Below are 27657 nucleotides of genomic sequence, written 5' to 3'. Positions count from 1 at the left end.
TGCGCAGGTATGTGCCACAAATACTGTGCAAAGTCCACTACTCACCTCAGATGCAATAAAAAATGAAGAAGCTGGATGTAATTAGAGTTACTGCGCATGGATTCTAGATATGGCTCCCAAAGAAGCCATGTACAGGAATTCTACCTGTAACTTATCTAACCTAATTCCTTAGCCGCAAAACTTCCGCACACACCTCCGGAATTGGCAAAACGGCGTTCGCAGCAGAGCCCAGCCGGGAGACGACAAGTGCCTAGCAAGAGGGAAAGCATTGCATAAGCCAAGTATAGGCGAGACTGAAGCATTATCTATCAAGGGAAGTCAAAGCGGAGCGATGAACAGGAGGACTGCGAACAAGTTAGGATTTGCAAGAAGGTAAAGCTTAGCTAAGCAGACACTTGTACAGGCAAGGGAGTGGAGAAGGGGGAGGCGAGGGGAGAGGAGAGGAGCAAATGGGCCGGTAGTTGATCAGAGAGTAGGAGGAAGTCGAGCACTAAGAATACAGGGAGGAGCTGATAGGTTGCAGGTGATAGGGTGGTGCAGATGATAGGGCGGAGTTCGCCAAGAGAGGGCAAACGTCCAGCCGCACCGAGCAGAGGTGGTATGGCGAAATGGTGGATGACAATGCTTAACTCATTTACAACTTGTTAAACTATTCTCGAATTTGCCTATCTTTGCATTGCTTTGCACTCCATCGATGAGGCTTCCCCTCAACCACCCTGTCCTTTGGTCTTGACGATGTTAAGAGTTAAAGCCGCGGAAAACATTTTATGCATACTTACTACTGTGAGGAAGTGTAGATAAAGTCTCTATTTGAAATGACTTGAGTTTGCAATATATTACTCTTGAACAAATTCTATTGTCGCGGGCGCGATAGCAATGATCGTAGAAGCTAATGTACATAAAAGATTCTTTTAATCATTCTGTATCGAATTAGAGCAGTACACACAGCATAAGCGCAAAAACCTTTAAATGATTTTGACATTTCTTTTGACTTCCGCTCACATTTCGGGCAGTCTCTCATGTCATTCCTTTTAGAGATGACTACCCTGTGCACCAAGCTGAGGCGTCTCTCGCATATATTGAGTGACATTCTGCAGTATTAATTTTGCCTGTTTTCCGAGGCGTGCTATACACAATCTGTTCAATTTGTGTCTTTGGCCGCCAATAAAGTGCAGACTTCCTTTTGAACGAATTAAGAAATTCCGGATTATTTCTACAGCCATCATGCGGTCATTTCGAACCAATAAAATTATCGCAGCTTCTTCATTACACCGAAATACCATGCGAGTGAAGTTCTACGTTTCGTTGTCTTTATAGGTACAGGTCTCGTGTGTGTGCAAAGCTGGCAAACATTCTGCCACCTCACTGCATTGTTTATGAAGGCCAAGTGGTTTATTCTTTGCACAAATTCTCTATGATGAACAAAAGCGAACGGGGTGTTTAAGAGTTTAGTGACAACATGAAAACACGCACGGCTTCAGATGAGTTTGTATGTCTCCCAGACAAGCACGGCGAGTAAATTTAATAAAGTAGTATTTATCATCGTCTTGCAATCTCTTAAGAACGGACAGGGAATATCACCAGGGCACGTTCATTGCAATGTCAAGTTGGTAAGGCGGAAATGTGAAAGAAAAAATGGCAAGCGCGATAAATATACAGTCAGTCGATGTTTCATCAGGCACAACTTATGGCTCTTTCAGAATCCATGCCTTGGCATACATGTTGGGGGAAAGCAATGACACATGGAGGTATTTCTCTTGCAATTGATGCGTGCAAACACTCCTGCACTACCAGCTTATTACACTTTCCGTCACTACGACAGTGAACCCAAAATGCGGCTTTAGGACGGGCAATTATTTGTTTTATTACCGCTTATCAGAACATACACCAACCGTCACCTTACTGAGAAGCGGCACAAATTTGAGTAAAATGAGCGGCGGCACAATGAGACAGCAGTCGAAAATCACCCAGAATGCACCGCATGGGTCTTTCAGAAAAACAGTTCCTAATTTTGAACACCTCAAATATTTTCATGCAAACATGACGATCAACGAAATACCAGCCCACCTTGTGAACAACACAGGACGATAGTCGGTCTTATTAATCGATATGTATCGTACAGCGGCCCAGTCAGACAGGCTAAAACTGTTTATGTACAAAGCGGTGGCAAACAGACGACTCCTAAGTTAATCAAGCAAACGTGCGTGTTCAATTCTAAGGCTTCGTTACTGAAGATAGGGCACTCATTATTAAGGAAGCAAGATTTTCCTTTATACTTTCGAGACGTGGAATGGAAAAAAATGAAGCTTCGAATTTCTTTGAAACTTATTTGCGGGTAGAATTGAGAGGCGAGCGACATCCAGCATCTACGCAACAAAGCTCTAGTTGTGAAATGCGACATTGACGCATCGCACAAGTATCCGGACCTCATCTCAGCTGATCTTTACATTCCAGCGACATCACCTTAGAAAAGGGCATTTCAAGCAACGAAACGGCACTTTTATCTACAGTTCCCTCGCCCTCCCTCGCCCGAGATTGGAAACTATTGCAGTATATAGGCACTACCATTCTAGGTACCTGAATGCTTCAATGACATCAACGTACTGAACTTAAAAGATACAGTACTCGATGTCTAACAGCGGAGAGCTTGATTGTATAGTACCATTGATATAGAAATGCTGCATCTTGACTTCCTAGTGCCATTTTAACCTCCAACACTTTTATTTTTAAGACATTGGCATTGCACAGTGAAAAATATAAAACGCACAAAACCAGCAAACAGATTTAGTGGCGGCAGAAGAAGATTAGCGAAAGTGGGTAATACCACAGTGGGAAAATCGCGTCGCCGGGAGTCTTCTTCTCCAGCATAAGAACGGAGTAGCACGTACAATATACGTATTAATGTTGGTGTGACAGGAAAAAAACACCCCATTTTAAAGCTAAAAGTTTCATGCTATTCGACATTTCGTTTCTCCGGTCTTTGGCTGCCTCTGCTTATCTTTTTCCGCTGAGACTGTGCATCCTAATAGCTGACAATGCAAATACTTTGCAGGAAATAGTGGCGCATAGACAGGTACATCGCTCCCAGCTAGAGCTTATGCCCCTCCCTGATCTTTAAAATAATCATTATTTTGTTCTGCTTTTATTGCGATACCAATTATATGGACTGTCTCGGCTGGTTTTTGTCCGTCCCTGTCGCCGCCGTCATGCACCGTATATGTATAAGTACGTATATATGTATATATAAGCCCCCAAAGAAAAATAATTCAGAAAAATGCTTCCGAAGCGCGGAATCGAACCAGGGACCTCACGCTCCGCAGCGCGTGGCGCTAACCACTGCGCTACAAAACGCAGATCCTCCAGGTAGTTAGCGGCGAGCGTTACATACACACCCTTTACCGCTGGATGGACTCAGAGACGGCAGGCGCTTATAAGTGTTTCTTCATTACCAGCGAGGTGGCGCGAGGAGCGCAACGGGCGCGGAGGGTTGTATGTCTTGTGCTTTCTGCGATGTCCGCGCTGAAGTCACAGAGCGTACGATGGTCACTTCGCTCGCTGCAGCGGCAGCGTTTGCGAAAGGAGCGCGCTGTTCAAACATAAATAAGTAACAACTGCGACATTTAGTTCGCGCTCGTCCTGTGCGTACCTGTTCGTTCGTTTCGTTCTCCTGATTCATGTTTGAGCAGTCCGCTTCAAGTGTCGAGCTGTGACGCATGATAGTTCGCGCTCGTCTTGTGTGCTTTCTTTTCGTGTGTATTTTGGGCTCGAGTGACGCGCTGGCAATTTCGAGCTGCTTTCCATTCTTCGCGTTACATTCCAGTTTTTTGCTGTCGCATTCATTGCTTCACCGTTGCGGCGAAACTGTGACTTTTTTTCCAATAATATTTTCCTCGTGGGTGCCTTCTTACCTGAATAAATTGGCTGCTCCAATATATGAAAATATTAACGCAAAACTTCCTATCTTAAAGAATGTGTTCAACCACGATAACGCGTTTTCGTTTTTTTTTTTTAACACAAAAGTGTTTTACGCCGGGGTCCACCGCAGCTCCACTTACGTATTTCCGTCACGGATATCACGTTGTAAAATATACACTAACGAATGGCAAAGAAAAAAGCTAGAAGAAAATATTTCCGTTGCCGGGAGTCGAACCTACGACCCATCGCTCCACAGCGCGCGGCGCTAGTCACTCGGCCACAGAGCGCACGTTCTTAAGCTTGCGAAGGGCAAGCTATTTATATACACCATTTACCGTTCGCGGTACTCAGAGCTCGGTGGCTTCAGCGTGTTCTTGTCACTAGCGAGATGGCGCGCTTTAAAAGTCGACGCCCCATGCGTCGCGATGCGAGCGCGTTTCTACAGGGGGTGTCTCTCGTGCGCGCGCGCTTATGTCGTGATGGAGGCGGTTCGTACGTCTTGTCCTTTCACCGCAAGTCTCCGTTGACGATTCAGAGAGCACAAAGGTCACTTCGCTCGCAGCAGCGGCCGCGTTTCCGATAAAAGCGCGCTGCTCACACGCAAAGAAGTAACAATTTTGACAATTGTTAGTTCGCGCTCGTTCTGTGTATGTTCTTTTCGTGCGCCCTTTCTGCTTTAGAGCGCGCTTCAAGTTTTAGGCTGCTTGCCGTTCTTCGCGTGACATGACAATTTATTGTTATAGCATTAATTCGTTCGCCCTTGTGGCGAAACAATGTCCGATAAACGCTCAACGACCCCTGTAAAGACACATTTCACTTTCGTGTTATACCGATTCCTATGAAAGAGGATCAGCCATGTTTTTTTTTATTGAGGTAGTTTCAACACTGTTGCTTAAAATTAGGCTTTTCCTTATTTAAAAAAAATATACCCTGTATTTTAATTCGTCTTGTTCTCACAGATCATCCATTCGCAATTTAAATATGAAATAATAGAACTCTGGCCATCACTAACCTTATGAGAACGCAGATACAAATGCCTACTTCTAAGACTGGCCATATTTTTGTCAACACAAATTGCATTATCACAGGGTCAAACTGTGTAAAAATTAGGCAAATGACTACGACAAATACATCGGCTTCTCAAGGTAACGTACGCTCGTCAAAGCTAACTTTGTGACATTTTCTGTATACAGGGTAGTACCAGAATATTCTACCAATTTTACCGAAATAATATTCGCGATAAAAATTTATGAACCCTTCCAGGACTATTCGCCTATGAGATCAGGGAAGATTTACATAAGGTTATTGTAAACAACTCCATTCAAACCTGATTAAAACTTTAATGAATACCTAATATATATTTGTGCAGACAGGCAGACAGACCTCGATGCCGGGAGTACACAAATTTTATACTTAATCAGAAGCCACCTAGACAGACGCGAACAGGAACAGGCGCAGCCATCTGGTGCTTGGCGTGTCGTCGTCGTCTACTCCTGTTCGGATACTTGTGGCACGCTCCTGTTCTGTATCCAACTACTGTTCGGATACAGGCACCCTTTTTAACGAGGAAGTCGTCAGTATGTTACAGATGGCCATGAGCAGACCGTTGAACTGTGAAATACACACGGATAGTATGGCATTCTGGAGCGATTGTAGGAGCAGAACTTCAAGCATCGGCGTTTAGGTATGCATGTTTGAAATGGCCGCCAGAAACCGCATTTTTCCGACCATTGATGTGTACGAGGAAGTACTTAGGTGTGCGGTTAAGGACCTTAAAGAGGTCATCATACGGGGGCTGTAAGGGAGGCTGCATGGCATCGTGTCGCACAAAATTGTGCGTGCAGTTTTGTAGGTCAGAACTGACACCCACACGACGGGATGTTCATCGTCGTTAGGGAGGAAGTGCGGTACGCATAGCGTTGCGTAGACAATATGCGTTGTCGAAAACGTCTGATGGTAACGTAGGTGTGTCGCTGAAAAATTAACCCGGAATTCGAAGAGTGGTGCCAAGCGTGGGCTCGGTGGCGCTTATGGAGGAGTCACTACGAAGAGATGTACGGATGCCAAGCATAACGAAAAGAAGGCATTCGGTCCACGATGAAGAAAAATTGGAAGCCATGGGTGACACTTTCAGTTGGCGATGTAAACGTTCAATGATTCCTTGGCAATGGGCTATTAAGAGGTAGTCTTGATGCGGTTGACACCGAGGCGCCGAGGTCGGTTGGCGACCAATGCTGAGTCCAATTGACGGCCACAGTAAGTCGTAATGTTAAAAGGGACACCGCAGCGGCTAATCAACAGCGTGACGAGTGCTCGAGCTGTCGACACCGCAGTTATGTTTTGAAGAGGCATCGCTTCAAGCCATCCTGTAAGCCTGTCAGTGCAGGTTAACAGGTAATGATAGTTCCAGCATGGAGGAAGGGGACAGAAAATATTGACCGAGCGTGCGCGTAGGGGAGCGTACCAAGACGAGTGGCGGTGTGGAGATACAAGTGACTGTTGGTACCTGTGGCACGCACCTGACGAACGACGAAATTGTAGGTTAATACTCAACCTGACATGAAGAGTAGTGATGATTCACTTTGAGGAGCAAATGCCAGGCTGAGCCAAAGATTACAGTGCATCAAAGACTGCTTGGTGGAACGGGAGAGGCACAAAGGAATGAGGGCGTCCTGTCAGCGTATCACAAACGAGGGGCACTTCGCAGTCAGGCACCAAGACATCAGCCAAGAGGAGAGATGTGCCGCGCTTGTATAGCAACTGGAGCTCCTCGTTATTTCGCTGGGTGGCCGTCATGGCCGTGAAGTAGATGCTCGTTTAGCCGTGTTATGTTGTATGGACAGCAGCGCCAGAAAGCACATCGGCAATGGCGTTGGCGTTTCTGCTGACGTAGCGACTGTCACTGGTGTATTCAGATGAAGGCCAGCTGTCTGATTTCGCGGGGTGTGTATGCAGTGGTGGTGGACGCCAAAGCGGGCGTGCGTGGTTTATGATCAGTAAGGATGTCAAAGGCGAGCCCCTCGAGGAAATACCAATAGTGCTTCACAGCCAAGTAGGTGGCGCGAGTATTTCTCGGCCAAAGGTGCTGGAGCGGCGCTCGGGAGGAGCAAGCTTCTTGGAAAAGAAGGCGATGGGCTACCAGGCGCCAGCAACGGAGTGCTGCAATACCGCGCCCAACGCAGTGTCAGATGCGTTCACCATGATGGATCTTGAGGCGCCGCATTTAGGGGGCGCGAGAAGCGTAGCGCCGGCAATGGCTTCTTTAATGAACTCTAAACGCGGGCTCAGCCGTGTCGTTTCAGGGTACAGGAGTTCTCAGTGCCTTCACGCCCGTGAGAACGTCGTTGCGATGATGCAGTATATCGGCACAGCGAGAAATAAAGCGACAGTAAAAGTTGGCAAGGCAAAGAAATTCACGCGGCTGCCTGGTGGTGGATAGCTGAGAAAACTGACGAATGGCGGTTAGACCAATTTGTCGTGGACGAATGCCGCCTGCGATGACCGATTACCAAGGAAGTGCAGCTGTGTGACACCAAACTCCCTCTTAGGGCAGTTAACAACGAGAACGAACTTGCTCAGTTTCTCGAGCAATTGACGTTGATGAAGCCTGTGAGATTGAGTGGGGTACTGAAGACAAGGATGTCGTCGACATGGGTAAAGCACAAGTCAAGCCACGTAAGACCTCGTCAGCGAAATGCTGAAAGGTCTTTGATGCGTTACTAAGACCAAATGGCATGCAGATATTTGAACAAGGTGCTCCAATCGTGGTCTTGGAAATTTCTGCCGGTTCGACTGAAATCTCGTGATAGGCTTTCACCGCGTCGATCTTGCTGAAAATGGTGCAGCCGCGCAGTGCCGAAGTAAAATCTTGGGTATGGGGAATAGGGGACCAATCTGGGACAGTGACCTTGTTAAGAGCACTGTAATCACCGCACGGCCGCCAGTCACCAGTCTGCTTCGACACCATGAGGAGTAATGAGGCTCCCTGACTTGAGGAGGGGCGAATAGAACTAAGACTGACCATATGCTCAAACTCCTTTTTGGCAAGAGTGAGTCTATCTGGTGCGTCACGGAAACAAAACCTACACCCATAATTTTGTCGGCCATCTGAGCCAGAGATTCCAGCGTCGAAGATGAAGACGCGCTGAGAGTGATGCGCACCTGTGTTGGAAGGCGCTGTAGAAAATTTTCTCCAAGTGCGTTATTTAGTGAGGTAGCAACATCGGACGCGAAGGTTTGTATGCGACGCGACACCTCAGTAGGTTTGCGATCATTGAGCATCTGTAAAGGCCTGATCACACGTGCGCGTTTCAGCGCATCAGTGCGTGGCGTGTATACTCGCGGACAGCTTTTCTTCGCAATGAAGGGAACGCTATGGGGTCGGAGCGACTGCACATGTACTCCTCCGCGTAGTCCTGTTCGGCGCACGTTTCGAATTGAGTTTCGGTTGTGAACCTCAGTATCTCCTGCGACGGCCGTGCAATAATTTGAGCGTGTGCTCCTGTCCATGCTTAAAGGGAAAAATAATTGAATAATAATTTATAATAGAGAATGAACTATACTTGACTTCTTCCTTGTTGCGAGTTCGCGGACAATACTTTATGACGCACATTTTAGTGCAAAATAAACTCATGTCGTAGCGATGTTCACTCTGATGTGCACATGCCACGGCTTTATGTTACGGTTTTTTTTTATACATGTATGACTGTTTTGTCAGATATGTTGTTGATATAGTCACGTTATTTCAATAATAGCCTGCAGTTGCAAATAAGCTAATGACAACACGAAGAGTTTCACATTGGAATAATGAATCGGAAGCTTCAATACACATTTTTTTTTGCTTGAAGCCTTCATCAAGAAGCACAAGACAGTCAGAGCATTTCTTCCCAGGCGCTTGTCTCACTTGCACTGCCTTCGGCGCTTGTATTTGCATCCGAGCCATGCTCTGTTATAACCTTGAATATTGTTATCGATTTCACCATCTCACTACCTGGATTCGTTTTTGATTTTTTCCACATGAGCGCAGTACCGCCTGCAGTTTTCTTCGCTCACCAAGTCAATGCCTGCTTGAAAGAGCTTTTCTACTTCATCAAGCTTAACGTTGTGTTACTTGCGGCCACGTACCCTTTCACTTGGCTCCACACTAGCTGGATGGGATTTAATTCGCAGTGATAAGGCGGTAACAGCAAGACATCATGACCAGCTGCTTTGGCGAAGGTGTCAACTTTGTACCTGGCATACTTGTACTTGGGCTCGTTCATAAGCTCCAGCAGCTCAGCCTTTAGCTAGTCAGTGTGAAAAGTAATGCCCTTTCTTCGCATCCACGACTGAATGTCGCCTTTTTTATTTGAGGAAGAGGGCACCTTTCAAGGTGGACGCTGCTCCACGAACTCCTTCTCAAAACGTTTACCATCCATTTCTGATTGTGAGTCGCCTGATGTATTATTCGCGTGAAAGACGAGGCGTGCTCCTTCCACGAATCCCTTCTCGCTGCCTGCGTGGAGTACAATCAGGTGACCACCCCGACCAGATGGTGCTCGCATACCCGTCGTTGTGCCTTGCCGGAAGGCTTCTTGTCTTGTCAGAACGTGTGCGTCTTCCCAGACCGTTTCTTTCGTGTGTCCTGTGGTTACCCATGTCTCGTCTAAAAAATTACACCATCTCCCACTCAAGGAAACTATGAGAGGGTGCGAAGCAGCATTGTGGGCGCACACCAACTTTCCGTTACGTTCACTCGGCGTTTCCGTTAATGTGTGAGGTGTGTATTTAGTGTCTGTGTTATCATTACGTGGTGTTTGTGCGTTGCTTTCCGTTAGCGCCGAGTGAACGAGTGGCGCCGAAGTTGACGTTACAACTCATATGAACGGGAGCGAAGCGAGAACGACGGAAGCCGACCGAGCGCACTCGCGCATATACACATAAAATGGGACAGGGAGGGGAGAGAGTAGGTTATAGGCTGTATTTGGCTGCGGCGCGGCTGCATCACGTGGGAGGAGGGGCAGCGCCGCGGCAGTAGCGCAGGGGAGGAGAGGAGAAAAGGCGGCCGAACACCTGCATTAGAGTTTACTAGAACAGGGGAGTGCTCGGAACGGCCGCAGCACCAATGTATAGAAAGTGAAGCCCAAACAGGGTCAATCCGCTTGTAGCGCTGCGATCGGTAGTCTGCAATGTGTCGTTGTTTAAAGAGTTGCGCGCGGCTCCGCGAAAGTGGTGCAGTGGTACAATCCCCGCTTCCCACTCAAAAGGCCCGGGTTCGAATCGCAGCTGTACAGGGTGGGTTTTTATTCGTAGTGTCTACCTTCATAGCTGTATTGGTTTCCCTTACTTTCTTAAAACTAGCTTCAGTTGCTATGTATTGCTACGAAAAGTAACGCAAGATCAGAAGTAAAATAGAAAAAAAATCACAGTGAGCGTAGTTATTTGAAGTGCCATCCCGCGGAATTCAGCAAAAACATAAGGTATGGCCCCCGAGATTGAATCCCACGAGATGGCGCTGCAAATACCTATGTTAACTGTGATTTTCTTTTTATTTTACTTCTCATTTTGCGTTACTTTTTGCAGCAATACGTAGCAACTGAAGCTAATTTTAAGAAAGTAAGGGAAACCAATACAGCTATGAAGGTAGACACTACGAATAAAAACCCCCCCTGTACAGCTGCGATTCGAGCCCGGGCATTTTGAGTGGGAAGCGGGGATCGTACCACTGCACCACTTTCGCGGAGCCGCGCGCAACTCTTTACACAACGACACATCGCAGACTACCGATCGCAGCGCTACAAGCGGATTGACCCTCTTTGGGCTTCACTTTTTGAAGCTCGTTCCGGGCACTCCCCTGTTCTAGTACACTCTACCTGCGTAAAGGAAGAGAGCGGAAGAGAGTAGGCGCATGCGCAGTGGAGCGCGGACGCCACCACCGCCATCGGGCACAGCCCCGAGCAATAGCTGCTTCGTATCTAAAAGTACACAGTCCTGCAATGAAAAGGAACGCACTTTTGATATTACTTTTCACTGTTGAACCTACACGTTGTCGAAAGTCTTCTAATCGACAAAATATGGACAGCGCCCCAAGACGAAAACAACGCACAACTTAAAGCAATAAACTTTCTAGCGTTCCGTTGAAGGCGCCTCAACGAGCTGTCGTTCTGACACACTGCTTCACCATTGCCATATTACACACACCGACGCGCAAGGAACGACCGTTTAGTAAACATACCTGCGTTGCTTCCGCATCTCTCGCGTGGTCCGCAGGTACTTTCTCCGCCACAGGACGATGTCCTGTCTTTCTAAGAGCGCAGAGTTCCGTTTTCTTTTCCGAAAAGCGAAGCCAATGTCATTCAGCAGTCGGCGCACAGTGCTTTCACTAACACCAGGCATCTGCATGTCGGGGCCAGTGGATACATTGTCAGCGATTTTCGCCGATTCAGGCAGCTCGTTACGCACGAAGTACAGATGCACTTTGGGTCTGAAGGCACCAAGCTTGAAACTCATGCAGCTGCGTTCTTGTCCTTCCAGTTTTTTTAGAACTTCTTCCACGCTTGAAGTAGGGTCCTCTGCGCTTTGGGGATAGCAGCGGACCTCGAAGAGCTTCATCTTTTATCTGGCTCACGGCGAGCACACTCACGCCGGTCAGCTCGCTCACTTTATTGTGCACGGCGACGGCGCTGACCTCCGGGTGGGCACGTGCGGTGGCAGTATAAACTTTGCATACCATTTGTTTTGACTGCTTAGAGAGCCTTTTGTTGGTCATATTTGGCACAAGCTCCTTCGGCGACTCGCCGGAAAAGCTGGAGGGAGAGGAGCGCTGACATGAGGACGAATACGCCATTTTGACTGTTAGGTGCACGTAAATTGTGCGATATTCTCGCACGTGCAAAAACGCGCAAGGACAGTGCATAACATAAAACAATTATAAATATCTCCTTGGTGCTTGCGACGGCATTTTGGAACAGCGTCCTGTAGAAAATAAAGCAATGCTGTTTTTTTTTTTTTTTTAATTTTCGTGCAGAAAACACGGACGAAATTGTGAGACTATATTCTGCAGCTGTAGCACACGGCGTAGTTTGGCTCTGTAGCTTTTCCTTCATTGCCAAGAAAAGTTGTCCGCGACTATAGGCTCGGCGCCGCGTTCTTTCTTTATGGAGAGAAAAGGCGCGCAGTGCTGCGCGCCTTGTCCCACCAGAGAGAAAGGGCGCGACGCTGACTCTACAAGCCACTCGCTGACGCGCTGCAAAGCGCACTTGTGGTCAGGTCTGAAAGGAGTTGCTGCAGTGGATATTCTGTGTCGTAGGGCGTATTCTTAAGATGGTCATAGGGGTGGTCGGCCGGAGGAGAGCGCAGAACATCGCGAAAGAATGCAGCACTATGAGTCGGAAGCGCTCGAATGACACGGCCATACATGATCAAATGGGAAGTGAGCCGATGACGACGGAATAATGATTCGACGGTGATGAACCAAATTTCCCATTCCGACGACCAGAACTTCGGGATCTTGATAGTGGAAACCTCGGGTTCGCGGGGTTGTGGTGATGACGACGGTACTTGACGAGAGGTCATGACTTTCTGGCTTGGGGAAGGACGGCCAAGACTGCGATGCTCGAGTTCATGGGCACTGTAGGCTATGCGATACAGCTGAGGCAAAGGTAATTCAGGAAACGAGAGCGATCACGCTAGGTCGAGGACACCGCTATGTGAAAGCAGGCAGACAGACGTCGATGCTGGGAGTCCACAAATTATATGTTTCACCAGAAGTCATTTAGGCAGACGCGAACTGGAACAGGCGCAGCCATCTCGGGCTTGAGTGTCGTCGTTGTCTTATCCTGTTCGGATTCTTATGGGATGTACTAGCGCGCTACACCATGACCGTTATTTATTTCCGCTAGAGTGGCTTATCCAATCTAATTCTTTCTTCAACAAGTTACCGGCTCAAGTCGACATCAGAGTATATTCTACCTAAACCTTGAACTTGAGGCTGGTGCACACCTCATGTTCTCGGCAGCCATGGTGTTGGTAGTGTATTATCCGTAAGGCGAAAGCTTCAAGTGCCTCATCATTGGATAACCTTGGAGAACGCTGCGCCTGGTACAGAACTCACGTGACCTCTCAAGCCTCGATGGTGATAATGATGATAGATATCGCCTTCGAATCGTCTTAGGCGAGTGCAACAGAAACTGAGTTTATATAAAGACCTTAATAACCGAAATAGGATAAAATTATGAAAATATGTCGTTATATATTCTTCACCTAATTTTACAAAGCGTGTGAAAATGAGTGGTTGCAGGTGCAGTGAACAAATTCACATTAAATCTCAGGAACTCTAGAACTAAGAATTTTCAGGCGGTGTAATTCCACAGAACGTCAATACAAGTCATAAAGGTCTAAAAAATATGCTTGAAAGGGCTGCTGTCGATACAGATGTAAGAGCAATTATGAGTTGCATGTATGTTAAAAAACAGAACCAACAATACATATTTAGTCTTGTTTAAGGGCACGTTTAAGCATAAAGATGGCGAAAAGAATGCATGGAAAAAACACGAGCAAGAATGTCAATTTTTGGCGCGGCACAAAGAATTTTGCTTGTTTAGTGGCACAACAAGGTTTATTTAGTGCGTTTTTACCTACCAGCCCCTTTGCCCAAGACATGTCATACCCTAAGCATGTTGTAATTTAGGTCATTGCGAACTATTTGCCAGGAAGGCTGATCATACTCATTGCCTTCAAGCTCGGCAAGCTTGAAAGCCGCGTTTATTTTTTCTGCCTAGTTGCTTTCGGCCACACTTCCTGTATTCCGCTACAAGGAATGACAATGTCCGACAAAAAAAAGCTTGTCCAGCGACGTGCTATTGCGAAGAAGCGCAGAGGTGCCTTGTAGCGTGTCGGGCAAAAATGTGTATGATAAAAATATCCGATTACAATAGCGTGTACGGGACTGTCGGCAACGTTTCGTGCTGCCAGAGTGCACAGAAAGGTCCACCGGCCACTTCTCGCACAAGGTGTCCGGCCGAGCATCAATGACTCATGTGGGTGAACTTGGTAGAAACGGTGTCAAGACCATGTAGCAGTTGGTCCTCGTCAGGAAAAGGCGCTCTGCGCGCTGCTCGCATGCACGCTGCCATACTTGTTTGCCGCTAATACCTTGGAGTTACATGATCAGGAAATAACTCTTGGGAACGCCCTCGAGACGTCCTGGCTATTTTGACATATTGCGTCATACTAACAGAATCCTGTGAGTGCTGATATTTTTTCATGGCGCAGTGCATGCAGACCGGTTCAACGGCCACATAGTATTTTTAGTCTGCGCCCCGCTTCTTGGGCCATGAGTGCCTGGCGCACAACGTAAGTTCTTGATGTAGTGCCGGCGGCATTGCTTTGACTAGCTCTTCATAACAAGCGCTACTTCACTATGCAGGTATCTTATCTACATGTTGCATCACAGAAAGGTGGCTAGACGAACCCCAGGGGCATAGACATTGCCATCTGTGGCTATTCCTGGGCCTTGCAATACCAGAACAGCGATAAGAGATGGGAGGCACCCACAATATAGTCGCTCACTTTTTAACGCGATAGCGTTAAAGAGCTCGTATCGCAGAAATTCCACCGTCGGCGTCGGCACCGTTGGTTGTGAGCGAAAAATCATCATCTTGTCCGTGACGGAAAAATCGAAAAAGCTGCAAATAAAATAAACAATAAAAATGTTGGGTCCGAGTGAGAATCGAACCCAGGCCGTCTGCGTGGCAAGCAGGTGTTCTACCCCAAAGCCACGCCTCTGCTTGGCGGTGCATTGAAAGTAACTTTCATGCTTCCTAAAAATACGCGTCCTGTATACAGGTGTCACAATACGAGATGTAATATCGCAGTAATATTTCGTGGTGCAAGCATACATTGCCATTGGGCGTCACACCACGTCAATATCATAACGACTTGGTGGTTGAAAGACAGCCCTCCATTACAAAAGGCACACACATTACTGCGCGTATTCCCTTAAGACCAGGTAGTGGTCGAAAAAGTTTCTCGCGCATAATTGCTCCTGGTTTAAAGCATGCTACCCATTACATAAGGCACAAACGTTATTGCGCACATTCTGTTGAACACTCGTAGTGTTCGAAGTGCGCACTAGGGGCAGGATATCGCTATCGCGTTCAACTCTTAAAGGCGAAGCTTAGGCGTCCCCCCTTTTTTTTTTCTCTCAATTAGATTGACGGGTTCTTTGTCATGCAATCTATCATGGCACGCGTGATGGCGGAGGAGCAAGAATGTTTCTCCGCTTGGGTGCACGGCACTTTCGAAAATTATGGCCATCACTGTATCGGACATGCGCTGTCTGTGTTGTCGTGACAGTTTGTTGCCTGTGTTATTGTGTTGTTGCGGTGATACCGTGATCCGTGCGTTTATCACTGAGATTGCCTCGCCCCCATTACTTATATAAAGACGTGTTAATAAACCCTGCCGTTCTTGTTCCCGTCAACATGTAGTTGCCGCCGTCGTTTGTCAGACACGCGACGCGTTACATGGTGTCAGAAGTGGGACACCAGCGACAACGATGGAACTTTTCAAGGCTCCGCCTCCCTTGCAAGTGACCGGAAACCTCTCGGAAAATTGGGGACGCTTCATGTTCGACCTGATCCTGCAGGGGACCACAACGAACGAGCATCCTCGAAGCCGAGATACGGAAGTGGCTCTGCTGCTAAGCGTAGCCGTGGATGAAGCGCTTGGCCTGTTTAACACGTTCGAGTTCGAGGAAGATGAAAAAGGGGACGACTACGCAACGCTCGCTGGGAAATTCGAGTCCTACTGAGGTGAGCAACAAAGTTCACGAATGCTACGTGTTTCGGTCAAGGAAGCAGGCGGAAGGAGAACCTTTCGAGAAGTTTGTCCGCGACCTCAAAGAGAAGCCGCGCAATGCAACATTGGAGAGCAGCGAGATTCTTTGTTCGGAGATCAAATGGTGTTTGGCACGAATGACTCGAAGCTGCGAGAAAAAATGCTTCGAGAAAAGTCTTTAAGGTTGCTGAAAGCGTAAGGACTGTGAGAGGCGGCAGAATCATCGGCACAGCGAAAGGAGGTCTGGAACGCCACAGAGAACCGCGTTGATGCTGTTTCAAGGCACGCGACAACATCGTGAAGAAAAAGTGATGAGAGTTGCAAGCAGTACCGTTGCAAAAAGTGCAATCGACGACACTTGCCAAGAAGGTGTCGGGCCTATGGGAAAATATGCAATGAATGTCGCAAGCTTCACAACTTCATGGTTTGTTGTCGAGAAATGTCTGGAATTGGCCAAGTGAGAAAAAACAGCAGTGACGACGACTCTAACGTTCTAGAAATTGGAGCTGACAGAGAAGGCAGCAAAGATTCGAAGGTGGAAGCTAAAATTGCTGGCAGAAACATAGCCTCTAAGGTGGACACTGCTTCAAAGGACAGCCTGCTACCGTTCTCGGTGTACCGCAAGATTCCGTGCGCGGAAAAGTTAACGCCTACAGGTGCGGTGCTGCGAGCTTACACCGGGGACTTGATTACTCACTTCGGAACGGCACAGCTGAAAATCACTCTCGGTAACTCTTCCACCACAGTGAAATTTTTCGTCGTGAAGAATAGCCGCCAAGCCTTACTGTGACTGGAGGCAAGCAAAGCCTTGGGGCTCGTTCAGCGGATGGTGGCCAGTGTCAAGCTTCAGGGTACGAAGCAATTAAGGATTACATGCTTGTCTTCCAGGGGCTAGGCTGCCTAAAGAAGGCCTACAGCATAATCATACTGTAGAATTCGACAACGCCAGTCCTCCAACCAGCCCCGCGAGTTCCCCTCTCTCTGCGAGAGCCACTCCGAGATGAGCTTCAAAGAATGGAGCATGCAGGCATCATTGAAAAAGGATGGCCCCACAGACTGGGTAAGCCCCTTGGTCCTGGTTAAGAAAAGATGGCAGGCTTAAGAAAATATGGCAGACTAGCGGCGCGATGACAAATGTCATTGATATTAGACACCAACTGATGGTAGTTTCCACGTCCCACAAGCGGTTCGTTGTAGTCAGGCATTTCCCTTGGTGGCATAGCAGGTGATATTCTGATGTCAATTCTTCTGGCTTGGGCTGGATTAGTAGCCTCAGAGATCCTACTGTGATTGGAGCAAAATCTCAATGATCTGCAATCGGTTCTTTAGGGAGACGAGGCTGTGAAATCTTATCCGTTGTGCACTACTACTTTATATGAAATACTCATAGACTTGCTAAACGACAGTCTAAAAGTCCGTAAATAATGTATTTAAAACGTGACGTCGCTAGAAAATTTTACATATAAACTAGCACATATAAAAATAAAATGACTCTAAGTAACTTAAATTGTTTCATAACCACAAGCTAATCAACAATGCGAATATCTCGCCCGCTACCTTTTTCGTGTTTTAGCACAAATAAGAGGTGAAGAACAAACCGGCAACAGCGAGGCTGGAAGGGCTGCCCATTGCGCAATGCCGTTTTCATCAGGATCCACAACTTCTTTCGAGGCATGCTAATAGCGTACTGAAAGATTTAGAAAATAGCCCCTACATTACTTCTGATTTAAGTGGCGATAACGAAGTTATATCCAATCCCACGCACAAGTCGCGATTGTGTTTTCAGCCAAACATTCTCAAATCACTTCAGGAGTCTGCATACAAATGTCAGACTTGAGTGCATGTGCGACGCGCGTGTCCACAAAAAATACAGGAAAAAAAACGAAGCGCAGACTCTGTCTCTTAATCACAGCGAGCAAGTCGTTTGGCATGCGACAGGCAGCACTTCTCGTTGCCTAAAAAATGTGAGCCTGTTGCAGTCATCCGTGTTCATTTCTGCGTGGTTCTTCATGACGCAAAGGGCAGGTCCTGATGGCATTTCGTTTGAATGTGCCTACCTAGCTCGGCCTTCTATTGCTGCTGACAAGTGGGCGAATGAATAAAGTTGCCTTGTCGCTAGCGCGCTAATAACGCTTGCCTCGCGAATTACCACGGTAGCCTTATTCTATCTAGTGACATTATATATTCTGAGAAAAAAAGTGTCTGTACTTTTTGCGATGAGGTGTTCGTAGCCACGCATATGACTGTTTGAAGAAACACATGAACTCTCTTATATCAAGTGACTCTCTAAGTGTCTTAAATAATTCGACTGACTCAGATGTATTGTCGCGCTGCTAGCGCTGGCAGTTGTGAAGTGTTCATTTAATTAAGCCAAATTACACCTACGGTTGTGTCAAGTGACTGCGAAAAAGAGAGTTTAATTTTACCTTCTTTTTTTCAAAATCTTGCGAAAACATCTCAGAGTTTTTGGTACAGAGCGAAATAGGTAGGGCTACGTTGTGAAATGTTTCATATGATGCAGCAGAGACTGCATATAATGGCATGATTGTGCGTATTCATGTGATGTGAATTATGGATAGAACGAAAAAGTAGTGACTACATACATCCAACGTATGAGTTGCTATGTTGGCTTTCCTGTTCACTATCAGCAGCCTTAAAACCGAATCTAATGTCGTGATCAAAAAAAAAAAAGGAATTGTAGCAAGAATTTGCAAAACGTCCATCAATAAGGGATCTAAGTAGACGGAGAAAAAGGCTCGTAAGAAAACAAGGACTGCGAAAGAGACATGACAAGGGACAGTGTATTTGTCATTGCAGTAGAATTCCACTCATGGGTTATCGGAGGGACCGTGGCAAAGAAACGAAACAGCCGCGAAACGCAACTCCCCAAAAAGAAAAAAAACGCAAGGAAATACTCGGTGGTACAGAATTTTATTTCAATGCTTACGCTCGAAAAAACCGCGCAACGTTGCATGCTGCGTTAACTCATGCCCGATGAGCATGAAAAGTTTTGCGAGCGCGTTCAATGCCCTAAAACTCCAACTTAATCTGGGCAGGGGTCAAATTCATGGCTGGAGTACTAACGTCCTCACAGACAGGTCGCAGTTCGTGCAAAAAAACATGTCCAATCTCAAATCGTACTGGTGATCCCTGGTGTACCGCAAGGCACCGTTTTGGCACCGGTATTATTCTTAATCTTTGATAACAATCTGCCTTCTGTTAATGCTGGATGTAAGTTATTTGCAGATGGCTGCATTCTGTACAAAGAAATCAACTCACACGATGATGATATCCCCTAAATACGGCCGTACAAGAAGTTTCAGCTTGGTGCCGTGATTGGCAAATGCACAGAGCGAAAAAAAGTCCACGCTTCTATCCATACCTAGAAAAAGCATTGATCCGAGTTTAATTACGTCATCAGTTTAGCTACCCTTTCTAAAGTCACCAAACATAAGTATCTAGGGGTCATTCTGTCACATGACCTACAATGGGACGCTCATGTTTACTACACCACATTATCTGCGCTAAACAGCCTGTTATTTATAAAAAGGCGATTACAGCAAGCACTACCAGGCACAAAGATACTGGCCTATAATACACTTATTCGACCCATCCTGGAGTACGAAAAACACTGCCCGGTTCCCGTACACAAACGACCAACCAGCAAGTTCGAAAGTGTTCAACGAAGAACGCTTAAGGTCATTTTCAACAAATTTACCCGTAGAGATTCGCCTATAGAATTGCTTAAGAAGGCTGGACTACTAAGCATAAAAAACCGGCCGATATTGGCACGCTTTAAGCTAATGTACCAACTGTTACACAGTAACATAAACATGCACAAGTGCCGCTACTACATCCACAGCTAGAATTACCCGCTAGAACTACTCTCATACCCTTGCCCATTATATATTTGACACAGATGCCTTCAAGGTCTCGTTCATCGCGCTTGCGATGAACGAGATCCTCCATTACCCTCCATTACCGGTAGCACATCCTTAGCCACTTTCTCAAAACTAGTAAAAGGTTACTTGATAGCCTCGCAAAGTTTATATGGTGTTACGTGATTCTTTGTTCTAATTCATGTAAAGTGCCAATGTGTTTGTACTTCGAAAAATGTGCTTGCATGTTTTCCTTTTTTTTGTTTCCTTCTTAATTCTTTTCTTTTTCTTTTAGCTGTCCTACACCACAGTCTTAGATTGTCCACCTGTTATTATCCCTCAGGGATTGACAGTATAAATAAATAAATAAACTATCATTTTAATAAATCTAGTGCCACAACAGCTGACGCCTGGCAAGCGATCATTTATGGCCATACCTTCGCGAGATTGTAACCAAATGCGTCGGCGCTTCAAAGCAACAATGTAGCGCTGTTGGCATGGTTTTGAACCATCATGGGTCGTAATAGATGGTGGAACGCCTCGCGAAAGTGAAACTACTCCCGAAAGCGACCTTCAAAGAAAGCGACCGTCGAAGTGACCAACTACTAAATTTGTCTCTGGTACACGCATTGGCGCATTCAGCCAAGATCTAGTCCGCGGATAGAACCATGCAGCTGAGAACGGCTTCATCGGCAGAAATAATCAACGTATGTGATTATTTTTACACCAACAGTTCTAGGCGTGAAACAACTAAGCGCATGGAACACGACCAGCGTGGACTCCTCCGACGAATACCGATAGGCCGTGAGTGCACGCGAACACAACGGCGGATAGAAACGCCATTCTCGTAGCCTTACTTTCGCGAGCGCTAAAAACAAGTCTAAAACCAGTTACGGCATAACCGATATCTTTGCAATAGGAATCTCAAAGGCGATTGCAGAAGACGCAAGTGGCAGAAGACGCAACAGCCGAGAAAAGGCCGCAATGAGGAACGTAACAGCCTGGTTGTACTGTATCATGTAAAAAACTATCCCCAAATAAACGTTCTTGCAGTGTTTAACCTGCGAACAAGATTCAACAATACCATGATTGACATCCTGTTGGCTCTTGTCACAAAACCCAACGCCTATCCAAGCGATAGTGCCTCCATTGCGATGAGAACACACTTCAAAACCTTTACTGATGCAGTTGAGTTTACGAACACCTAAAAGAGCCCGGCGAAGGAAAATAATCTGCAAGTTACTACGAACTGAATTACCAAATTGTGGTTTTGGAATGTGCATCCCCAGCATATGCTCAATCATAGTTTCTTTCAGCAAAGATATTGTTACGGGGTGACGACCAGAAGAAGGCTGTATTTACAATACTGACACAATCACAGTGATTGGGGTAGCAACCAAGATGGCGAAACAGCAACGAACTCTTTCTCCTCTTCTTCGTCCTCTGGGTAAGCGGCACATAACATTACCTTTCGACGGCGAAGATACCGACTCGGTGCACCCGGGCAAAGACCGTCGCGCAAATGGTCACTATACACACGCGTCGGCGGTTTCCGGTATGCGATAGGGGTTCAGACGGACAACGTGAACGATGGAGGTGCGGGGCTGAGTCGACGAGGACGAAGACACTGGCTCGATTTCATACGTCACGTCGGTCACTTTCCGGTATACACGGTATGGACCAGTGCACTCGAAGAGTAGCTTATCAGAAAGCCCAACGCGGCCTGCTGGAGACCAAAGAAGGACAAGGAATACAGGATTAAAGTGGGCGTTTCTGTGATGGCTATCGTAGCGAGATTGTTAGCCCACTTGCGATTCGGTTAACCGAACGCACGCAATTTCACGTGCATGGTCAGCGCGGGCAATGGCTTCTTGAGCGTACTGAGTAGGTGGGTACATAGAAGGAGGCATCATCGTGTCCATAGGTAACGCTGGATTTCGGCCGAATAAGAAAAAGAATGGCGAATAACCAGCTTTCTCGTGGAGGGACGTGTTACACGCGAATGTGACAAAAAGCAATGTTTTATTCCAATCTTGGTGGTCGGCCGACACGTACATTGCCAGCATATCGGTAATGGTCCGGTTCATCCGCTCCGTCGAGTCATTCGTCTGTGGATGGTAGGAAGTGGTTAGCTTATGTTTGGTCGAGCAAGACGTCAGGATGTCATTGATGACCCTGGAAATAAACTGTCTGCCACGGTCAGTCAAGAGCTGGCGCAGTGCCCCGTGTTGAATGATGACGTTATAAAGCAAGAAGTCTGTTACGTCGGTCGCGCAGCTGGTTGGAAGAGCGCGAGTAATTGCAAACCGTGTAGCATAGTCCGTGGCAGCGGCGATTCATCAATTTCCCGAGATAGACGTAGGAAATGGACCAAGAAGTCGAGGCCGATACGATGAAACGGCTCATATGGGATGTCGAGGGATTGAAGACGGCCAGCAGGTGGGAGTATTGACTTCTTCCGGCGATGACAAAGGTCCCATGATGTCATGTCACGGCGTACCGGCCTATACATTCCTGGCCAGTAGAAACGACGGCGTGCACGATCACAGGTAGGGAAAATCCGAGGTGTCCTGCTGTCGGCACATCATGAATTTGGGCCAGAACAGTCTAACGAAGGTGTGCCGGAATCACAGAGAATCACAGAGCACGAAGAGACGAAGGGAGGAATCAGGAGTCGGTGAGTTGAGGCAGTCAGTGATCTTGCGGAGAGTCGGGTCATGGCGTTGCTCAGCAGAGATGTTGAAGAGGTCAGTTATTGCGAGCACAGATGGAATGGTATTGTTCGCCGAAGGTTCTGGTGCGTCTACGGTATAACGGGACAGGCAGTCGGCGTCCTGATGCAAGCGGCAAGACTTGCAGGCGACAGCGTACGTGTACTCTTGAAGTCGTAATGCCCAACGACCAAGGCAACCAGTGGGATCCTTGAAGGAAGACAGCCAGCACAGGGCGTGGTGATCACTGACAATGCTGAAGGTTCCGCCGTACAGATAAGGACGAAATTTCCCGACGGCCCAAACAAGAGCGAGGTACCCCTCTTTCTGTTATTGAATAATTCCGTTCAGCTGCGGACAGAAAGCGGCTGGCGTATGCAATAACACAATCCTGACCACGTTTATTTGGGCCGATAACAGCGCCGATTCCATGACCGCTGGCATCGGTACGCACTTCGGTGGGTGCAGAGTCGTCGAAATGAGCTAACACAGGGGGGCGATGTTAAAATCCCACGCTTGGGCCGAAGCTTGGGCCGATGCTTGTGCAGGACCCCAAGAGAAGGGGGCGTCCTTTTTAAGAAGGCATGTGAGGGGCTGTACAATCGCTGCAAAACCTTTAACAAAGCGGCAAAAATACGAGCATAGGCCAAAAAACGAGCGAACATCCTTGGAAGAATGTGGAGTGGGGAAGTTCGTGACGGCGCGTATTTGTGCAGGTTCAGGCCGTATACCCGCAGCGTCAAAAAGATGACCAAGCACGATGATCTCGCGGTGGCCAAAGCGGCATTTTGAAGAGTTGAACTGAAGACCTGCAGTGCGAAAGACTTCCAAAATAGCCGACAAGCATTTCAGGTGGCTTAGGATCGTAGGTGAGAAAACGATGACATCGTCGAGGTAGCGGAGGCATGCGGACCATTTGAAGCACCGAGGTAGGGAGTCGATCATGCACTCAAATGTTGCGGGCGCGTTACACAGCCCAAAGGGCATGACATTAAAAGGTAGAGCGCATCCGGTATAATAAAGGCCGTCTTCTCCCGATGATTTTCATCGATACCAATTTGCCAATAGCCTGAGCGAAGCTCTAACGAAGAAAAGTACCGTGCGCCATGAAGAGAATCAAGGGCGTCGTCTATCCGCGGCAAAGGGTAGACGCCTCTTTTGGCGATCTTGTTAAGGTGCCGATAGTCGACGCAGAACCGCCAGGCTTTGTCTTTCTTCTTTACAAGAACCACAGCTGTTGCTGCGCTTGTGTTGGTCGGTTTTTTTCTTCTTTTGTCTACGTTTTTCGCGCAAATTCCCACATGACTGGAAGAACCACAGGGGACACCCAAGGACTGGAAGATGGCTCAATGATGTCCTTAGCGAGCGTGTTGTCGACTTCCGTTTGAATGACGCCGCACTCGATAGGAGAGACACGGTAAGGACGTCGATGATTTGGTCTTGCATCCCCGGTATCAATACAGTTGATGACCAGAGATGTTTGGCCAAGTACCCGCACGCGAAACCGTTCTGGTTTGACCAGTGCAGCTAACGCTACAAAACGCTACGCAAATAGAGGAGGCGTTGCGCAATACACCCACACGAATCGCTACGAGAGAGTAGCTGCGTCACAAACATGTGGCAACAGACGAGCTATCACTTCCCATTTTCAGGGCGTTGAAGTCGCGCCATTGACGTCTCCTGCGTAGTAATAGTTGTTACATGTGCCTCGTCGTCGTCACCTTCCTCTGTGATGGTCTTGGCTATCTTCATAATGCTGTCGAGCACACGTGGAAAAGCTTGTTCATTTTACAGCGAACCTGTATACATCTACGCCGCAAGTTTCGTCTCCATGTGCAAAAAAAAAGAACAGCGCGGGCAATAAACGAGTGGGCAAACGACGGCGTCGTGCTCGGACGCTCCATTTTAATGGTGCAGATTCTAAATTTAATGGACATTCTCGACGCGGCTCCTCGTGCAATAATAGGGAGGGCCAAAAACGGCCTCGTGCTTGGATGCTCCGTTTTAAGGGTGCAAATTCTAAATTTAATAGACGTTCTCGACGCCGTTCCTTGTATGCGCTCAGCGTTAGCGACGAACGTGCAATTCTATCAACCGTTTCAAGGGTGCAGATTTTAAATTTATTAGGCGTCCTCCTCCGGAGTCTGCTCTACAAATTCAACAACATATGCTTCAGCCCACACACTTTCGATCGTCTCCCGGATGAAAGGAACATAGATGAAGACGGGGTGGAGAGGCTGATGGACGTCGACGATTTAGTTGACGCAAAGCTATGCGTCAGGCGGCTATGACCGCGTCGAGTCACACGACTGTGTACGATGAAACGTGCATGTCGCGTCTGCAAAATCCGACGCAGTTCTTGGCCACCGCTCCCAGTGAAGGTCAGACGCCAATCTAATGCGATTCTAATGCGGAAAACTTTTCAAGTAAGTTCGAAGTGGGACATCCTTCTGGGTGTCGTTTTCAGCTTGGCTGTCAAGCCACCTTCACAGTGTGGATTGGAGCCATAGTTTTTTGGAAACGACCAACAGGCATCAAATAGATTTAGTGACCTTGTGCCAAGCGCACCGTACTTCAACGTGCCTTTTGTATAATTCAATTTAAAAATTAACAGTGCTTACACGATTACACGACATAAGCAGTGGTGCGGACGCCCCTGATTTTCAGTTTTGTCTGTATCTTGTGTCTATGCGTGATTTATGAAATTTTTCATCTCAAATATTTGTATTCCGAATAGCCATTGTTTCAGTGAGGAACACAGTTACAGAGGCTTGTTTTTTAAACTTATACTACACCAATCTGTGCAAGAGCAGTGCCAAGTACCACAGCGATGTTCAAGTGACTGATAATTTTTATTTAGGGAGAGCTGTCATTCAGGGATTTTTCGAGGTAATGCTAAAACTTCGCGCACACTTTCAACATTCGCTTTAACGGTTGCGTGAAGTTGAAGAATATGTGTAAATTAGTAGAAAGCATGGATATTTCATAAGCATGCAAGAAATAACACAGGAGACGAGTAATTGAGAAGACATTTATATGGTTCCAAGCCGCACATTCTGTGTTAAGTCTTAATTGCTCAAGTGGATGATCGAACGTCTCAAAAGGTTCTGCGCCAGCTGCTTACGCGCAGGTCGCGACAGTACGCGAGCATTATTGCAAATGTGGGCATAGGCATGTGAAATGCGTTTTTAAATGTGATATCGGTGTATGCAGTTTTACATAGAAAGCAGCGATTTTCAAACTATCCAGAGCGCCCTCCTCTCAGCGGAGTCGTGCAGCTCCTTGGATACGTAATCAGAATCACTAATACTACACGCTAATGTAATAAATATGCGTGACGGTTCGAGCATTAACATATTTTCTACGCACTCGTACCCGCATATTTTTACGCGCGAAATATCAACGAAACATGAAGAGGCACTCAGTAGTGCACACGTTTTTAATTTATCTACTGAACGACACGACCAAACCAAAGAAAAGTTAAAGCGGATACATTCACCGCGCTTTATGGCGCCCCGCAAGGTATGTGTTGACCAAGTGAAAGCCAAAGAAACGACGACAGTACATGAACAGAAATATTCCAGCGACATCTTCGCAAACGAAGGTTTCGTGCGCATACATCATCTTGTAGGAAACTGGGCATGGGGCGCTGCTGTCGTAGTCGTTATCATTACTGATATTCGTACGTGCGGCACCGTGCTGCAATCCTGTGTCGTCTGTACTTGTATAGATATGGCATGTTTGCGTCAGATTCACTAATGTCCATTTTCTAATGTGACCCAGTGATAACCTGTAAATAGCGGTGGTCATTGCGTATTTTGTTCCGAAATCATCTTCGAAACGCAAAACGATAGGATGCCTTCAGAGTGCAAAACGTTGAAGCATTACGACCTATAGCTGATGTCACGCGTCCGCACCTATAGTAAGAAATAATAAGTATAGTCCGCACCTAAGAAACAGTAGGTATACTCCGCGCCTATAGTCCGCCCCTATAGTAAGAAAAAAATCTGACTTAAAATCATGCATAAGACTCGTCCTGTTTTCCTAGAGACTGCTTAGATGTAGACCACTCTGGCTGTGAGCCGGCCGAATAATCATGTAGAAACGGCCATGAAATGACCCATTTGCCTGCTTACTTGCGTGGATTCCAGCTAGGACCTATGCTAGGGAGTACTGTTCCCGAGCCAATAGTAGTTTTGCATGAAACACAACCAATCGCTGGAAGAATATTTCCAGCAATATACTAAAATAAAATGAAACGACTTAGCACTGTGGCCAGGACGACCTCACTGATCCAAGCCAGAGTCAGTTCCCCGTTCTCTTTAACTCATCTCGGATATATACACCGGCACCAATAACGCAGTGGTTTGTGCTGCTATGGAAGACGCTGCTTCTTTGCTACACTCTTAGCAAACGACCGCTTAAAACAACGCATATAAGGCGGAAAGTAGGTCAAATTTTCGACGCTTATAAATGGCTCTCTAAGCGGCCTACTTATACGGCTCTTTCATGCGGCCCTTCTTTATACGGCCCTCTGGCTAAGCGGCTCTTTCTTATGCGGCCTAAGTTTATGCGGCTCTTCCATATGCGAGGCATCTCGTTGCCAGAAGGCCGTTTAAAAGTGACCGCTTAAAGTAACGCATACCGTCGATTTGGTTAAGCGTATTTCAGGTCAAATCTGTCCGGCTTATATACGGCTCAATATGCGGTCGAAATATATGCGGTACTTTTCCGCAAATTTTTAGAAAAAAAAGAAATTCTTCTACATTGTAGTTGATCGTGCAGTGTTCCTCCTTTTTTTTCTTTTGTTCTTTTCAGCCTTCCAACTCATGAATATGCATTTACACATCACAAGAACACTGCACAGAGAGTCACAAAACCATGTATCAACACACACACCCTCCACCACGGGGATTTGAACCCAGGCCAACCGCGTGACAAGCAGACCCTGTAACCACTACGCCACCGCACCACACGATCTGGGTGGACTTCCTCGGCTTTATATATGCACTTCACGTTATCTTGGACGATTTTGCGATCGGCTACAACGCTATAATTGCGCATCCCGCACGGAGACAGAGGTGAACAATGAACGATGCGTTTTCGAGTGCATTTCCATTTGCCGGCATCATAAAGCAGCAAAACGTGCCCTGTTGTGCAACCAGCCGCCAAATAAAAGTTTTCTGCGATGTTTGACGCAGTACAGGCGGTGGAAGTCAGCTGATCTCATCTCTACTTGGCGAAGTACAGTCTCCCACGTCCTTCGCGAGCATCGCGTTGATGTCGGTGCGTTTATACGGACAGTATTATGTAGAGGACATCTCAGAGAATCGGTT

The 27657-nt window shown here is 47.0% G+C and overlaps 1 long non-coding RNA gene across 3 annotated transcripts in view; it reads right to left on the bottom strand.

The window, feature by feature from the left end:
• LOC119400859 (uncharacterized) overlaps positions 1-17510 on the bottom strand; it is a 44701-nt gene extending 27191 nt beyond the window's left edge. Inside the window, exon 1 of one of the 3 annotated variants that reach the window (XR_005185286.2) lies at positions 17331-17510. This is a non-coding gene — a long non-coding RNA (uncharacterized LOC119400859). Of the gene's footprint in view, positions 1-45; positions 308-2067; positions 2206-17330 lie in introns of those variants that run through there. The other 2 variants (XR_005185284.2, XR_005185285.2) reach the window with 2 other exon arrangements.
• Positions 17511-27657: the final 10147 nt, after the last annotated feature.

Source organism: Rhipicephalus sanguineus, chromosome 7 (assembly GCF_013339695.2).
Source record: "Rhipicephalus sanguineus isolate Rsan-2018 chromosome 7, BIME_Rsan_1.4, whole genome shotgun sequence".
Lineage (NCBI taxonomy): Eukaryota > Metazoa > Arthropoda > Arachnida > Ixodida > Ixodidae > Rhipicephalus > Rhipicephalus sanguineus.
The sequence above is the reverse complement of the archived record's forward strand: the minus strand, read 5'-3'. Positions and strand labels throughout refer to the sequence as shown.